Below are 15,470 nucleotides of genomic sequence, written 5' to 3'. Positions count from 1 at the left end.
ACTTAGCAACTGGTTCTCCAAAAATAAACAACATACTTTAATTAAAAAAAAAAAAGAAATGACCAACAGGATGATTTCAGAAAGGCCTGGAGAGACTTACACGAACTGATGCTGAGTGAAATGAGCAGGACCAGGAGATCATTATATACTTCAACAACAATACTATACGATGACCAGTTCTGATGGATCTGGCCATCCTCAGCAATGAGATCAACCAAATCATTTCCAATGGAGCAGTAATGAACTGAACCAGCTATGCCCAGAGAGAGAACTCTGGGAGATGACTAAAAACCATTACATTGAATTCCCAATCCCTATATTTATGCCCACCTGCATTTTTGATTTCCTTCACAAGCTAATTGTACAATATTTCAGAGTCTGTTTTTTTTTTGTACAGAAAAATAACGGTTTGGTCATGTATACTTATTGTGTATCTAATTTATATTTTAATATATTTAACATCTTCTGGTCATCCTGCCATCTGGGGGAGGGGGTGGGGGGTAAGAGGTGAAAAATTGGAACAAGAGGTTTGGCAATTGTTAATGCTGTAAAGTTATCCATACATATAACCTGTAAATAAAAGGCTATTAAATTAAAAAAAAAAAAAAAGAAAACAGAGATCATTCACAAGTTCCTTCTTTTTCCTTCCTTTTCATCTAGCAATCCTGTTTCTTCGTTTCCTCTCCTTTCCTTCTATAAGGGTGATATTTGATTTAAAAAGAGGTGCCTAGTCTATCAAGTTTTTCAGTTCATATATGACTAACTGCCTATTAAACACTATGAATTGGCTGTCCTGTAGGCATCTCGAACTCAACATGTCCAGAACAGAAGTCATTATTTCTCCTCAAGGATGCTGTCAACCTTCCAAGTTTTACTTTTCCCCACATACCTCATTTGCCAAATCTTATCGTTTTTTTCCTCCAGATCTTTTGCATCTGTCTGTTTGTGTTGCCCCTACTCTAGTTCAAATCCTTCTCTAGAGTCCTGGAATACTTTACTAATTAGTTTCCATCTCTAGTCTCTCCTCATTCCATCTTTTACAAAGCTGTCAAAGTGATTTTCCTAAAGTTCAGATCTGACCATTTCACTCCTCTACTCAATAAACTCCAATGTCTCATAATTGCTTCTAAGATATTTTGGCATTAAAAATCCTTTACAACTTGATTACAAACTATCTTTCAAATCTTATTACATAATACTTCTCTTTGAGCATACTGTGCCCCAGCCAGAGTAGCTTGTTATTCCTCATACACAATAAGGAGCATCTCCAACTAGGCAACTGGCACCTGATTCTGGGATTCCAGACTTTTTGAACTCACAAGACAGAATAATAGAGGCTGAAAACATGCATCTTCCTCAAGATTGACTATCATCTATATTCATGGAAAGAAACTGAGCAGAGAAGGCAGTCAGGGCCTTGAGAATCTAGTATCATGCTCATCTTGACAAGCATATGTTCTCATTGCCATGTCTGTGTAGCTACCACATCTGCTACTGGAGGGAATGAGAAACATTCCTTTTTCCCCATTTGAAAGTCTAAGAGAAAACGGTTGGAGTCTCCAGCCATACATTCAAAAGAGAGGAAGACAGAAATAAGAGACTTTGACTTCAACTGAGTGGATGGCTTTTTTTCAATACATTCACCAATCTTCTTTGTCAAAGCCCCATCTCACAGAAACCAAGAAACCAAGCTTTGGTGTAGTGCCTCCCCATTAGCAAGATGCTAGAGTGCATGTGTCAGCAACATCATACCTGTTACATCTATATATACCCCAGCTAAGATCCTTGAGAGCAAGGACTGGTTTTGATTTTTGTCTTTGTATCTCTAGTATCTAGAATAAGACAGAAGAGTACATAGTTAAGAGAAATGATTCTTGAACTGAATAGTTATTTAACTGGAATCTGAAGGTCACGATAGAGCTTGCTTTAGCACTCTTCATCCCTTGTCTTCATCTGTAGCCTCCTTGTCTCATTGCCAAACTCCTCCTGGAACCTTCCCATGATGAGAAAAGGCTCAGAACAGTTATTCTAAATTCTCCAGACTTAACCACCCTGCCCCACTCACCCCCTAATTATAAATTTTCCTTTTCAGCATCATTTTATGTGTTGCCTTTTCCAGTTAGAATGAGGTCTTTGAGAGCAAGGATAATCTTTGCTTATATTTTTATGTAGCACATTGCCTGGCATGTAAATAATAGTAAGTACTTAATAAATGTAGGTGCTTTTTGCTGTATGCCCTAATTCTTTCCCAAACTGTAAGATTGTTTTTCACCGGCAACTACCAGGACATTCTGGGGCAGGGGTCCTCAAACTATGGTCCGCGGGCCAGATGCGGCAGCTGAGGACAATTAACCCCCTCACCCAGGGCTATGAAGTTTATTTAAAGGCCCACAAAACAAAGTTTTTGTTTTTACTGTAGTCCGGCCCTCCAACAAACAGTGTGAGGGACAGTGAACTGGCCCCCTATTTTAAAAGTTTGAGGACCCCTGCTGGAGGCATCTGTCAATCTCCCTGAGCTACTCTCAGAGCTTGTTTCTTATTGAGTGGTATTGCTCCCTTACCTTAGTATAGAGATTATCTCAATTTGTTTGCTCCATCCCAGTCTCTCATTCATTTTTTTTTCCTGCTGTGTGCCTTCATTAAAATTATTTTAACTCATAGCCTAGAGACTTCCCAATTTCCATATCCCATGTCCAGACTTGGAGTTTTATCCCTAAAGATTATTTGGTTTTTCCTCTCTTCCCTCACCTGGAATTTATCCTGGGAAAATATCCAAAGCTCATATTTAAGTTTTCACATATATTAGTAAAAGGTGATCCCTAGAGAGGCAGCTAGATGGAGCAGTAGATAGAGCACTTGCCCTGAAGTCAGAAGGATCTGAGTTCAAATGTGGCCTCAAACATTTAATACTTACTAGCTATGTGACCCTGGACAAGTCACCTAACCTAATTGTCTTGCCAAAAAAAAAAAAAAAGTATTCCCTATGTCTCAAATAAGTACTTATTAAAGTAGCAAATGAATATTGGGTATGGTATTTTAAAAATTTTTTTAATTACACATTGCTTTATGAGTCATGTAGAGAGAAAAATCAGAAGAGGGAAAGGGAAAAAAAAAACACAACAGAAAAAAGAAGTGAACATAGCATGTGTTAATTTACATTCATTCAGTCTCCATAGTTCTTTTTCTGGATGTAGATGACATTTCCTATACAAAGTTTTTTGGGGATTGCCTTGGATCACTGAACCACTGAGAAGAACCAAGTTTTTCATAGTTAATCATCACACATTCTTGCTATTACTGTGTACAATGTATTCCTGGTTCTGCTTATTTTGCTCAGCATCAGTTAAACCTTTTTTTTTTTTTTTTTTTTTGGTTGTTGTTGTTTTTAGAGGCAATTGGGGTTAAGTGACTTGCCAAGGGTCACACAGCTAGTAAATGTTAAATGTATGAGATCAGATATGAACTCAGAGCCTCTAGACTGCAGGGTTAGTTCTCTAGTCACTTGGACATCTAGGACATCTAGCTGTCCCTTAGTCTTTGTTTCCTCAAACAGAAAGGGCAAATTCACATGAAGCACATAAATGGATACAGAAAACACAGAACTCTTACAATAGTTCTGCTCAGGATTGCCAAAATAGTAACATTTCAGCCTTCCTCCTGTTTTCTCACAGCAATCCAGAATAACATTACAAAGGGAAATTTTTAAATTAAAAGCATAAAAGTAGCCTCTAAAGTCTTTTATGAGCTCTCATAGGACAGCAGTTTCTTCAGTAATTCTGTCCTCTCCCAGAGTCCTAGACAATGTGAAGCTTAAAGGCTCTCCTACTCCCTGAAACCAAATTAGGAGCTATCCTCCCTTTTCTTGTTTATGTCCCCTGCTCTCTATTCACCCAGGCAATACCCTACTTCAGAACCTCTTCACCTCTTGTAAATAATCACCTTTTGTAAATGGATTATTACAACAGCTTTCTAATTGGTTTATATCTGTTTCAAATGTCTCACCATCCTTTTACTCAAGTACCAAAATAATTTAAAACTGCTTTTAACAACTCAACTCAATAAACTTTAGTGGGTCTCTTTTATGTTCTGGATCAAATAAATAGAAAATATTTTGGCACTGACATTTTTTACAACTGGTCCCTTCCTATATTTCTACCTTTATGTTCTTCCAAACATTTCTAGAGTCCAGCTATGTGTAGCTGATCTACTTGATGCTGCTCATTCACAGCATTTCAAATCCTACTTGTGTGTCTTTGCATTGTTCTGAGCTTGAAATGCTTTTCCTTTTGGAATCCTTGTATTCTTCTAAGACTCTAAACCTCCTAAAGCACCATCTCTTCTAGTTCTCCTTCTCCTGAGATTGTCTAATCTGTATGTTCTGATTCAGACATGTTGCTTTAGTAAGCACTAAATGTATACTTGTTGATTGGTTAATATCCTGTGGCCCAATGAAATTCCATTCCATTCATAGAACTGTTTAGCTATTTCCTGAACTGATTGGTGTACATTTTGACTCCAGTTCTTTGCTACTTCATAGGTATACTTTGACTCCAGTTCTTTGCTATTTCAGAAAGTTCTGTTGTAATATTTTGGTAAATATGGAACTTTCTTTTTCCTCTAGGAATATGCTTAGTGAGATTTTTCAGTCAAATGGTATTATCAGTTTTAGTGACTCTTGTTCCTAAAAATTCCAAAAGTTTTTTGGAAAAGTTGGAGATTTTTCACACTTTCATCAACAGAGCATTAGAGTACCTGTCTTCCCATTGTCCTTCCAATATTCACTATTTCCTTTTTCCATTATAATTGCCAGTTCTTGTGTAAGGGACACCTTGAGTGTTCAGAGTTGTTTTAATATAAAGGTTATCTTAAAGTGTGATTTGGAATATTTTGTAATGTAATGGTTAATAGAGTTAATAGGTGAAAAATGGTATACACACATGTAGGCTTAAGCCTACATGTGTGTGTACCAAGAGTTTTTCACCAATAAGTAGTTAAGAGGATATTATGAGGGAAGCATATACAGTTTGCTGCTTACGTATGTACATGTGCTGAGTCCTATTAGTTTCCTCTGTGTATACATGTGTGTTCGTGTGTACACACAAATACACCCCTCCCACATATAATTGTTGTTGAGTTATCAATCATGTCCAAATCTTTGTGACCCTCTTTTGGGGGTTTTCTTGGCAAAGGTACTAAAGCAGTTTGCTATTTCCTTTTCTAGATCATTACACAGACTAGGAAACAGGTTTAAACAGGGTTAAGTGACTTGCCCAGAGTCACATATTTAATGTCTGAACCCTGTCCTGGAAATAGAATGCTCTATTCACTGCACTACCTAGCTGATACAATTATAAAAAACATGCACATGGGGCCCAGCATCAGTGTAAAAAATACACAAATGTGCTAAGTCGCAGTTTTCTCTGTGTGTATATTTTGCAGAGCCTCAGTTACCTGTGCGTATATATTTTAATAAACATACATATACACAAGCATAGAGTACAGAGCCTCAGTTTCTTGTGTGCGTATATTTTGTCTGTTTCCTGGGTGTGTATATTTTAATAAACACACATGTACCCATGCATGGAGTGCAGAGCCTCAGCTACCTCTCTGTATGTATATTTTGCAGAGCCTCAGTCACCTGTGTATATATTATGCGGAGCCTCAGTTTCTCATGTATATATCTTAATAAACACACATGTACACATGCATGGAGTGCAGAGCTTCAGTTTCCTGTGTGTATATTGTGCAGAGCCTCAGTCACTATGTGTGTGTGTATTTTGCAGAGCCTCAGGTACCGCGTGTATATTGTGCAGAGCCTCAGTTTCCTCTGTGTGTGTATCTTGCAGAGCCTCAGGTACCGCGTGTATATTGTGCAGAGCCTCAGTTTCCTCTGTGTGTGTATCTTGCAGAGCCTCAGTCACTATGTGTGTGTGTGTTTTGCAGAGCCTCAGGTACCGCGTGTATATTGTGCAGAGCCTCAGTTTCCTCTGTGTGTGTATCTTGCAGAGCCTCAGTCACTATGTGTGTGTGTGTTTTGCAGAGCCTCAGGTACCGCGTGTATATTGTGCAGAGCCTCAGTTTCCTGTGTGTATATTGTGCAGAGCCTCAGTCACTATGTGTGTGTGTATTTTGCAGAGCCTCAGGTACCGCGTGTATATTGTGCAGAGCCTCAGTTTCCTCTGTGTGTGTATCTTGCAGAGCCTCAGGTACCGCGTGTATATTGTGCAGAGCCTCAGTTTCCTCTGTGTGTGTATCTTGCAGAGCCTCAGTCACTATGTGTGTGTGTGTTTTGCAGAGCCTCAGGTACCGCGTGTATATTGTGCAGAGCCTCAGTTTCCTCTGTATATTTATTTTAATAAACATACATGTATACACACATGGAGTGCAGACCCTCAGTTTCCTGTGGGTATATATTTTAATAAAAGCCCATGTAAACACACACAAAGTGCAGAATCTGTTTCTTCTGCGCGTACGTATTTTTAATTAACTACACACACTCGCACACCCGCCCGCGCGTGTTGCGCGCCGAAGTGGGGGGGTGCCTGAAGGCGCCCCCTCACCCAGGCCGGCGGCCCCCGACTGCAGCAATGTGGGCCATTGTTAGCAGCGCCGCCGCCGCCAGTCCGAGCCCGGGTCGCCTCGCTGGGCGCTGGGGGATAGGCTCGAGGCTGGGCTCGGGGGCCTTAGCGGGGAGGCGGCCCCTCTGGAGTCGGACCACTCAGCTCTTCGCCCCTCGGCCTGGCCGCTCCCTCGGAGCCCACTCCTCCTCACGTTCTCTGCGGGCCTCCCCCTCCCTTTCTTCCCCTTGTCTCCCCTGGCGGGGGAACGCAGGGTTTCCTCAGCGGAACCTTCCTGTCGGAGGTTCCTGTTTCCCGCCCGGGGGGCCCTGGCGGTCACGCCGGCCGGGAGGGGGAAGCTTTCTGGCGCGGACCCCGAGCGGAGGCTGCGAGCGCCGCCGACTGAGGAGAGGCGCCGCGCGGCCGGAGGGAGCTAGCCAGCAGCGCCCGGGCCCGGCGGGCCTCTCCCCCCGCCGCCGCCGTCCCTCGCAGCTCTCCGTGGCCTTCACAGCTCCGCGCGCCGCGGCTCGGCCCGGCCCAGCGCAGCCCGGCTCACCAGTCCCGGCCTGGCCCGGCGCGGCCCAGCCCGGCCGGGGGCAGCTCAGCCCCGGCGTGGGGAGGTGAGACGGGGCCTCCCGGGGCGGCTTACTGTGGTCTGTGGGAACTAGGCTGACCGAGGGGTTGTGCCCGGGGCGGGGGGGCCTCGGGATGGCGCCGATCTTGGGGTCCCCCGATCGTGGGGGCGGGGGACTGTGTCTGGAGCGCCCCGGTGACCCCTGCGCGGGGACTCCTGCGTCTCCCGCTTCGGAGGAAGTGGGGCTGGTTTCCAGGGACCCCGCGTCTGTGAGACTGGGCGGTGGAGGGACCCGGAGATGGATGGAAGCCGCCGGGGCCCGGGGCTGGAGGGGGGAGAGGAGGCTCGGTCCGGGAGCAAAGTTCTTGGGGGCTCCCGTGGGTCAGAGGAAAGTCATCTTGGCACAAAGTGGCGGAGACGCTCTGAGGGAGAGGCTAGACGGCCCGCTATGGAAGACGAAAGTACGGGAAGAGCGGAGGAGTGGTTGTTAGTGAGACGGGGGCAATGGGGACCAGCTTGGGGAGGTTGGGGTCCTGTGGGAGATGACCCAGTATCTGCGTAGGAGGAAACGTGCAGAATGGATATCCGGCTATATTGAACTGACCTCAGAGTGGAGTGGATCATTCAAAACCTGTTGGAGTCACCGAAGCTCAGAAAGGCAACAGGGGAGAATGCTGTTAGGTGAATTGATAGGGGAATGAATGGTGAAGAACTGTACTTTGAAGGATTCCATGTAAGGGTGATGATGCAGGGGTGGCATGAATTACTACTCATAAACTGGACGACGAACTTGGGCAGAAAATACGATGCTCACTATTTAACTCTGTGCCCCAAATTAAAACGGGGGGTATTGATGTTTGTACCATTTTTAGTAACTCATTTCTCTTATGTATTTCAATGCCTGTTTCTGAGGATGATATTTGGCTGTTTTCTTTCCTCCTTTGTTCTGGAGTTGAATGACTCATAATTTCTGTTCACTGATGCAGCCATTGTTTGTTATTGAAGGATGACGATCAAAACTGGCCACTCTGTATTCATGAATTCCAGGGAGTTCAGTCTCTATATAGATTTCTGTTTGATTTTTCAGAATCCAAACTTTAATTTAAAAACCTATCTTGACATAGCCAGGTAACACTGTTCAGGGTTTCTAGATAATCATTGTTTTAAAAATCTCAGCAGGCAGAAGGACACAAAACTTCGTTTTCCCATCATTCATCTCTGAGATTGCAACTTTGAATCATGCTGATTATCACTTTGGTTCCACAGGGTAACTTTCAAAGTAGTTTGTCAACACCCAGTAATATTAGATGCTTTTAAATAACCTACTGAGTTTGTGTCTGATAAATTTTTCCTTTGAGAGGCTGTTTCACAGGATATAGTGTGCAAGCCCCAAAATTTGATTTGTCCAGATTTGTTCCAAAGTAGTTGAACAACTTAATCCTGAGATAGCATCTCATCAGAATTTTGGGGTAAGCTTTTGAAAATATATTTCTGTGTGTGGATTTATGCTCAAAGGGAAACTCTCCTAAAGAAAGGGAAACTCTTGTGCATTCACAAGAGTACCTGTTATTTACCATTGTGCTAAGCACATTACAAATTTAACTCATTTGATTCTCATAACTTATGAGGTAAGTAATGTTATCTCCACTTTACAGATGAGGAAACTAAGGCAGAGAGGTAAATGACTAGCCTAGGATCATACATCTTCAAGTGTCTTGAAACTAGGTTAAATTTGAAAGTAATATTAGGTAAATTAAGTTAGCTTCTTTATATCTTCTGAATTAATTTTGGGCCAGAGTGGCAGTGTAGAGCCTGGGTTATTGTTTAATAGGAATTGTAGATTTATGAAACTGAGATAAGACCACTTGTCATCCCTCTGGGGACAACACAGGTCTCTTGAGATATTGAAGGAGGGAAGAAGCATTTACTAAGTACATATTATTTGTAGGCAAGATGCTAAACTATTTACAAATATTTTCTCATTTGATTTTCACAACAATCTGGGAGTTATGTGCTATTCCATTTGTAAAGTACAGTTAAGGAAACTAAAGCAGACGGAGATTAAATTATTTGCGCAGAATCATACAGCTAATAAGCGTTTGAGGCCTGATTTCAGGTTCAGTGTTCTCTCGATATTGTGACACATAGTTGCTTCTGTTTATTTAATGCTTTGGTAAAAGTGTAACTGTTCTAGTGATGGTAGTTTTCCTGACTTTCAAAAAACAATTCTTAATTTATTTCCCTTTTCTGAGCTAGTTGCAGGTCAATGAGGAGTGAAGTGATTCTGGTAGAGAAAAAGAAAAAAAAAAAGAAATGGATTTTAAAATCTATTAAGAATTAGAAGTTTTGTCATTGTAGAATATTTCTTTCATTAGTTAAAATTGGTTATCCATTTAAAATCTGTATAGGAAATATGAGATTATAATTCCTTGTGTGAACACTAAGTTGTTTTTTGCATTGCTATAATTCAGTCTGCCTAATTTGCTTTAAAGTATAATCTCAAACACAGTGCTAATGCATTAAGCAAAGATTTTATTCTTTGTATATGTATGTCTTTGAGTAATGATATACAAATATATTACATTTTCAATTTCTTTAATAAATTGTAATGCCATTTTTCCTTGTCCCCTTAAGAATTTGAAGATGCTTTTTTGCTTTACTTTATCAACTTGATCACAAAATACCCATGATCTCTTAGAAGTTATTTTAAAATGATAGGAATAAAATAAGGCTTTTTGAAAATCACTTACCTTTTAATTAATTGTGCTACATAACAATGTAAACCTGAAATTTTTTTTTTATTGTTGTTGTGTCAGCCAATTAATGATCTGATACAGTAAAATGAAATTCTACTTTGTGACTGGATATAGTTATAACAATTGAAGAAACTGATAATCTGTGTTTGAGGGCACAAGTTGTTTAAAACATCTTTCACTTCCTATCTGGAATGTTCATTCTCTCTTTCTGAGAATTCCAAATGTTAATTCATTTGTTACATTATTATCTGGGAACATTGCCTTGCTTAAAGAAAAGTTTTGGGTTCCATTTTGGTTAAAAGCTTCAGAATCCTTGGAGGAAATTCCTAGTGCTTTTAGTCATGCTGAAAATAATGATACAATATTTATAGTCTCACAGCAATCAAATATGCAGGTATGAGGTGGCGTGATTTAATGGTAAGGAGTTGCCTAATTCTGTATTGAAGTATATGAAAAATGTTAATCAAATAATTGGCAAGATCATTGTTTTTCTATCTTCTATCTAATTCTTGGTGGCTATGATCCATATTGAGATTTCTATTGTCATGCTTGTGGCTCCTTTATAGACGGTTTTATGGAGAAGTCACCAATTGCATGTCTAGAAAGAATGAGCATCACTGAGATGTCATGCAGCAAATTGTTCTCTGTAATTTCTTATCCTGGTACTTGTTCAGCTTAGTTTTGTTGGTGGTGTCATTCTAGTTTTCATCAGGTTTGGAAAAGCTCAGTACTGGGCAGATTCTTCATTCTTTTTCATTATGTGCTAATTTGATTCTGATAGAACATGTATGGAGAATATGCATGTACTTCAATAGAGGACTATGAATTGTCCCTACTAGGGATAATATCAGCACTAGAAATTTAAAAAATGATGAATGGAATGAATAGGAGTCTGAAGTGGTTCTAAAGGAACTAACCCGTTTCTTGGATATAAATCAGACCTGCTCTCTGGTGAATTTTTTATCTGAAATGAATAATAACTCACATTTATATATTGCTTTAAGTTTTATAAACTTAATCCTGGGACATAAGTAGTACATATATTGTCTCCATTTTGCAATTTAGAAATTTAAATTCCAGATGAGAAGTAATTTGCTCATATTTACATAATTAATAAATGTTGGACTTGAGATTTGAATCTAGATTGAATCACATTGCTTACAACATAAAGAGAAACTTTTGCATTTAAGATATTACAACACAAAGATAGCTCATTCCTGAAATTACCATTTCTGGATTCCTATTTTAGTTAGAAATAGCATTTGCATCTTTTTATTTTCAGGTGGTTAGAAGAACACATCCATACTTTCATAGTGTCATGGTCCTACTGCCAATTCTAGGTCCTCCCTCATTTAGTAATCTTTCTTCTTTTGAGGTTCATGCTATTCATATCCACAACCCAATCAAAATCTTGGTCACTATTGTCCACTGATCTCCAAGTCATTCCTTTTCTTCTTAAGTGAATTTGATAGCTGACGTAATTTTTTTTTCTCCCCAACATCTGCTCTCATACTTGAATATACATATTGATTCTCTTTCTGATATCCTATTTAGTTCCTTAACCTGTTTGTTCACACCTTTTATGAGCTACTTCTCAGCCACACACAAAGGTCTTTGATCTTGCCATCACCTGCAGATGGACCACCTTCATATTCAAGAATTCTGAAATCATCTTATCTGGTCAAAATCTGTTGACTTTCTACCTCTCCCTCTGCCTTCCCTTACACAACCCTACTCTTTATTATATGGCCTGTTATCTCCAATCCCTTGACCTTTCAATTCTCTCCCAGGCCACTTCCTCTTTCCTGGGCACTTTTCTCTCCTTATCTTGTCTCATTGGTGGACCAATTCAACTCTACATTGCTCTTCATTTTTGTAACTTCTAGCTCCCTTATCATATCACTAATTCTTTCCAGCCAAACCTCAGCCTTGAATCATTCCCACCATTTTTTACCTTCACTCTTTTACACTGCACATGTACTATTGAATGAAGGTGGAAAAAATTCACAAAATAATTCTGATTCGATTCACAACAAATTTTCAATGCACAGCATCAATTGGGTCCTTACTATCACTAGGCAATCCTATTTTATTTTCCATATCAACTCACTATCCCACTCTCCACAGGGTTTCCTCCAAACCTTTGCATCCCTCCTCAAACTTCTTACATCCTATACTTTCAAAGAAAAGAACTTTTGATTCATATTTTACAGAAAAAAAATTAGGCCATTCAGGTGAATTCCCTCTTCTTCCCTCTTCCTCATTTCTTATTATTCTGGTACCTTTTTCTATTCTTTCCTTCTCAACTTATCTTACATGATGAAGTGGCCTTATTAATAATCACATTCTATCTTATTTCTTCAAATAGATTGCCCTCTCATCTTTTATCACTTTTAATTTCTAACTACTGGCTCTTTACTGCTTATAAACAATGTCCATGTTTCTCCCATGCTGGGAAAAAATGTTCACTTAATTCTTCCACATTTGCTAATTATCATCTTATATATCTTTGGCCCTTTGTAGCTAAACTTCTCAAAAATACCATCGACATTAGATTCTTGCATTTTTTCTCCTCTCTCTCTCTCTTCTTAACCCCTTATAATCTGGCTTCTGACAATCATTTCGATGAAAACTGCTATCTCTAGAATTACTAATGATCTCTTAGTTGCCAAATCCAATGACCTTTTTCTCAATCCTCATTCTCCTTGGCTTCTCATCAGCCTTTGAAACTTTAATCAGTCTCTCCACCTTGATACTCTCTTCTCCCTAGGTTTTTGGGGCATCACTCCTCCTGCCTATCTAACTGCTCCTCCTGTCTTCTTTGCTAGATTTTCCTTCAGATCATGCTCTCTATCCATAGGGGTCTGTCGGGATTCTGCCTTGAGTCCTCATCTCTTCTCCTATATTACTTTATTTGATAATTTCATTAGCATCCATGGATTTAATGATGATTCTCAAAGTAAGTTTCTATGTTGACTTCCAATCTCATATCTTGTCTTTCAGACATTTTGAATTGGATGTCTAGTGGACATTTTAAACTCAACATGTCTAAAACAATTCATTATCTTTCCTCTTCCCATCCCCTTTCCTATATTGTAGAGGATGACACCATCCATCCTTTTGATCTCTCAGGTTCACAATCTAGTACCTTGGCCTGGATTCCTTATATCTCTTAGCCCTTACAAGAGCCAAGCTGTTGTCAAGGCCTGCTTATTTCATCTTTGCAATAACTACCTCACTCACATGTTCCCCCCTTCTCTGACCCTGCCATTTCTCTCATCACCTCATTGTTGTTGTATTATTATTCAGTTGTATCTGACTGTGTGATCCCTTTTGGGGTTTTCTTGGCAAAGATATTGGAGTGGTTTGCCATTTACTTCTCCAGTTCATAAAGTAATAACTGAGGCAGACAGAGTAAGTGATTTGCCCAGGATCATATAGTTAGTAAGTGTCTGAGGCCAGATTTGAACTCGGAAAGATGAGCCTTCTTGACTCCCGGCTTGGAGTTTTATCTGCTTCACCACCTAGCTGCCCATCACCTTAAGCCTTGATTATTACAATAACCTTCTGGTGGATTCCCTGCCTCAAAAGTTTCTCCATTCCAATTCATCCTCCTTTCAACCACTCAACTGATTTTTCTAAAGTGAAAGCCCAATTGTAGCACTGCCTTACTTCATCAACTAGTAACTTCCTTTTGTTTTATGAACAAATTAAAATGCATTGTTTGACATTCAAAGACCTTCAAAATTTAGCCCTCTCTTACCTTTCCAATCTTTTTACACTTTACTCCCCAACAAATACTCTTTGATTCAAGGGAGAGTGGCCTCCTAGGTGTTCCACAAATAAAACACTCCGCCTCTCTTGGTTCCAGGCATTCTCCATCATGCCAGGAATGCACTCCCTCCTCCAACTATTGACCCTTCTTGACTTCTTTTAAAATCACAACTACAATCTCACATTCTCCAGGAAGCATTCTTTAAAAGCCTTCTCAGTGTTAATTATTTCCTATTTATCCTATATATAGCTTGCTTTGTATAATATTTGCATGTTGTCTTCCCCATTAAATTGTAAGTTCCTTAAAGTCAAGGACTTGCTATTACCTCCTTTTTATTGTATCCTTATTGCTTAGTAATGGGGGTTGTTAATAAATATTTATTAATTGATTAAAATAAACAGGAAGTGATGAGTGCTTCAGTGAGGGTAGTGGCCATGTGCAATTGGGAGAACGGGAATTGAAGCTTGAAGACATGAGTATAGAAGTGGTGAGTTGATAACTGATTGTATATGAAAAGAGAGAAGAATTAAGGATGACTTGAAGTTGAAAACCTGGATATCTGGACAATGAGTATCATATGAGAGGAGGGGCAGGTTTTAGGTAAAGTTAATCAGTTTATTTTGGTCATGTTATGGCTAATGAAAGGTAGAAGCTATCCATATACAGGCAGCTGATGATTGGGGACTGAAGTTCCAGAGATTGGAGATGAGTGTGTGTATACATACATATATATATAATGTTATCTGCATGAGAATATTAATTGAAACCCCAAGGGAGTAACTGATATCACCAAGCCAGAATGTTTTGAGAAAGGAGAACCCAGGACAGAGCCTTAATTTCTATTGGCTGTCTGTAAAATTTGGCAAATAGGGCAGTTAGGTGGCCCATTGGATCAAGCACCAGGTTTGAAGTTAGGAATACTCATCTATTTGAGTTCAAATGTGACCTTAAGACACTTGCCAGCCATGTGACACTGACCTGTTTGACTCAATTTCCTCTTCTGTAAAATGAGAAGGAAATGGAAAACCATTTAGTATCTTTACCAAGAAACCCCCAAATGGAGACATGAAGAGTCAGACATGATTGAAATGACTTGAACAATGACAACAAAATGGCAAACATTTTATACTCTTGTGAATGAAGGGGGAGTTCTTTGACAGCAATTTCCCAGTAGGGTATTTTTTGGGGGTGATAGAAGAATATATGAACATTTTTTCTTATTTTTCATTTCTTTATAACCACGTCCCCTTATAGAACCTTTCACTATAACAAAGTATAATTAGGCAGAAACCAATAAACACATTGACTTGTCTGAAAATGCATGATTCATTCCATATCTTCAGCTCATCCCCATTTCTCTGCTTAGTTATTCTTTACTGTTGTAATTCAGAATAAGATATTTATGGTTTGAGATCTTTGGATGTAGCATTCATTGTTTTTGGAGATCAAACTGGGTAGCATTCTGTCATCTTCCAAAGAGTTTATTTTTTTTCTCCAATGTTATACTAGAAATTGAAACTCTATAAATCAGAAAATATTTTTCTTTAGTACTTCTCAACTAGATATTGTATAAAAGAATATATTTGTCTTTAATATCTGAAAATTATATTTTCTATGAACTTTTCCAGAAGTTGATAGTATTAAACTAATTTGCTTGTTTTTTCTAGTCCATCTCTTCAAGGTTAGACATCTTGAGAGAATGTTTTCCCCATAGTAACCATGTTAGAAGTCAGTGTACTGACAAATGATTATTGAATTGAATTATAAAACATGGAATGGGATAGAAAATAATAATTATAGGGAACATA

At 39.4% G+C, this 15,470-nt stretch overlaps 1 protein-coding gene across 3 annotated transcripts in view; it reads left to right on the top strand.

Annotated features, from left to right (window-relative positions):
- Window positions 1-7,108: 7,108 nt before the first annotated feature.
- RAD54L2 (RAD54 like 2) overlaps window positions 7,109-15,470 on the top strand; it is a 156,318-nt gene continuing 147,956 nt past the window's right edge. For 2 of the 3 annotated variants that reach the window (XM_031958508.1, XM_031958489.1), the window contains exon 1: window positions 7,109-7,177. The gene's annotated coding sequence lies outside the window, so the exon portion shown is untranslated. The remainder of the gene's footprint in view (window positions 7,178-15,470) is intronic. The other variant, XM_031958498.1, reaches the window with a different exon arrangement.

The sequence above is a fragment of the Sarcophilus harrisii genome, chromosome 1 (assembly GCF_902635505.1).
Source record: "Sarcophilus harrisii chromosome 1, mSarHar1.11, whole genome shotgun sequence".
NCBI classification, from domain to species: Eukaryota; Metazoa; Chordata; class Mammalia; order Dasyuromorphia; family Dasyuridae; genus Sarcophilus; species Sarcophilus harrisii.
This window is presented reverse-complemented; position numbering and strand designations above follow the sequence as displayed.